Source organism: Rattus norvegicus, chromosome 4 (assembly GCF_036323735.1).
Source record: "Rattus norvegicus strain BN/NHsdMcwi chromosome 4, GRCr8, whole genome shotgun sequence".
NCBI lineage: Eukaryota > Metazoa > Chordata > Mammalia > Rodentia > Muridae > Rattus > Rattus norvegicus.
In genome coordinates, this window is record NC_086022.1 from 46,252,652 (window position 1) to 46,255,449 (window position 2,798).

Below are 2,798 nucleotides of genomic sequence, written 5' to 3' on the forward strand. Positions count from 1 at the left end.
ATGTAAGAGAAAACAGCGCATGCAAACTTTAAGGTGTTTTCCTGTAGATAGGCACCAAGCTTGAAGCTTCTATCTTTCAATTACTCATACTGAAAAACGGCAATGACTGAATAATGGCTAACAGAGCCAATCCACCAACAAGCGTAACTGTGACCTAAGGATAAAAGATTCCATCATAATCTAGGACCATTTGCCAGATTCTACACTGGCAACGTAAGAGCAAAATTAGCGTCTATTTGAGCCACAGTGCAAATCTAGACAGTGAGTCCCAAAGTCGGTTTACGAGGTACGGTCACTTACGCTAACCAAGAAAGGGCAATATTTTGAGGTTTGCACAGGGTTACTGTTTTATTTTTTTTAAATCCAGTTAAGAACGAGGCTCCCCCTGATCAATACTGAGAGGTTGTCATAACAGATCTTCAGAATACAGGCAGAGCTAGCTGAGCAGCGGATACGTGCGTCGTAATTCTCATTCCAGGATGAAAAGCTGAATGAAGCGCAACATGAAAAAGACAAGCATCCAAGCCGGGCTTCCCAGCTGGAAGCAGATGGAGAAAACATGTTTAGTGAACTGAAATTTCTGAAGTCTAAATCAAGAAACTGAATAGATGCCTTGCCAAATTCAATTCTGTACATCACCACTTGCTGTGTACGTGATTGATGCTTCTATTAGCGAGCCGCGGGGATCCTGGCACTCGGAATGGGAACGGGAGGAGTGAGAGAAGGGGGAAGACCACCTTCCGGTTTTGCCAGCTTATTGCTGCCTGTAGTTCCGCAAACAGAGTACAATGGCCCAAATCACATTACGCACAGGGCTGGGCAGGAAGGGAAGAACTGACAGAGGAGACAAGAAGTGAAGGGCCTTCAGATGTGCCTCCTTAGCCTGGTGTTTTATAAGGCTTTATGGATCCACTTCTGCTCTGGCTGTGGACAAGAAGAGATTTGGTACAAAGTCTCTATACATATCATTCACCTGAATATTTGGATTATTAACCTTTAAGTGTGCATAGGGAAAGAATGCAATATAGCATATTATGCATACATTTGCTCAAAATTTGTTTGTTTTTGATGCAATGCAAACTAAATTATAAGTAAAACTGACAGGAAGACACTGATTCTGAAACATTGGGTTACGGAGTGAAGATTTTATTACTGCTGGGGTTTTTGAGGAGTGAGGTTATTATGTGAGTCTATTGGCTACACAATTTATTTGATCAATGACCAACCTAAGACCTTCAATAAAGAAACAATTTAGGTGTAATTAAATTTTTTTTAAAAAGGCTGTAGATGAGCTTGAACCAAATTCAAATCAATTGAAACCTTAAGAGAAAAAATACTAAAGTTAGTCAAAGGACAATTAAATCTGCCTCAGGACTACAACCTAGAAAACCTGCTTCCAATGCTTTGTGTTGGCTTGCAAAACAGATTTGGAATTCTAGACAGCAACAGTACATCTTACCCAGTCTCTAGCCAGACAGTCCACCACTGTCATGCCAGTCAGTTTCTTAAAAATCTCTCTCTTACCCTCACTTTGTGTGTGTGTGCATGCATGTGTGTGTGTGTGTGTGTGTCTATTTCTCTATTTTTAAGTATGTCAACCCATATATTTTATCACTATGTATCTTCATCTATACACACAGAGTGTATATGTACACATATATTATATATCACATATCACACATTACATATATATTATATATTTATTTTTATTCATTGTATATATATACATTATATATTCATTATATACTATATATTAAATAATATATATTAATCATTTATTATGTATCATTTATTATATATCATTTATTATCTCATACATAAGTACATTATATATGTGTATGTACAGATTTACATGTGTTATGTGTATAAATATGTATATATGTGTATATATATGTGTATGTATATATACATTGTGTGTATGATGGGAGATAAATAAATGTATATGTATACATGTTTGTGTGTGTATATATATATATAGAGAGAGAGAGAGAAAGAGACAGAGAGAGAGACAGAGACAGAGAGAGAGGTGGGGGAGGGATCACTAAAGAAAATTCAAGCATGACTAACTGTAACAAAATGCAGATAAAATTGTATCTTAAATAATAACCACTGTACTTTTCTTCCTCAACTTGTAGAGGGATCCATGATGCTTATTGTCTTCAGATGAATAATAATAAATAATAGTAAATAATTAAATAAACCCAATAGTTTCACACTGGTTTCTCTTTTCTTCCTGTAGGTCTCGGTGATCTGACCTTTTCCTTCCCTTCCCAAATGATGGTCACTGTGAAATTATGGAATGCCACCAAGAAAACAGACTGAAACGCTCGTATTCCACCTCTCCAGAAAGGTGTCTGAAAACAGCAACCCTGTTTGTGTTCTCCTACAGGAAGTAGTTAAAAGTCCTCTCTGGAGCACATGTTAGGGTAACCTTCAGATCACAGCCCAGGCGCACCCCCCCTTTCTGCACACGTATACAGGGCTATAACTGTTAGACACACCTGCAGCAAACACCTTGAACTCAGTAAATTACAGACAATTTTTAAATATTGTGGGTAGTGTTTCTGCCCACAAACTAATGCTTTAGAGCCTAAAAGAAATAATTTACTTGTTGGGGGACCCAGGAGATCTAATCAAGTCCCAAATAGTTTCAGTTGCAGAAATACTCTCAGGAAATAATGGGATTTGGGATTAACGTAAATCCAGGTGCAAGAATGAATTGAATCCATACTTTAATAGAATGGAATTTCCATTGCTTGCTCAAAAATAATACAAGGTAATTGTATATCAGCCAAACT

The 2,798-nt window shown here is 37.2% G+C and overlaps 1 long non-coding RNA gene across 2 annotated transcripts; it reads left to right on the plus strand.

Annotated features, from left to right (window-relative positions):
* Positions 1-201: 201 nt before the first annotated feature.
* LOC134486669 (uncharacterized) lies at positions 202-2,547 on the plus strand. 2 transcript variants are annotated; one of them, XR_010066013.1, is made up of 3 exons: positions 202-286; positions 479-649; positions 2,240-2,547. It is a non-coding gene; the product is annotated as an uncharacterized LOC134486669 (long non-coding RNA). The 2 variants fall into 2 exon arrangements; XR_010066012.1 differs by having other exon boundaries at positions 222-649.
* Positions 2,548-2,798: the final 251 nt, after the last annotated feature.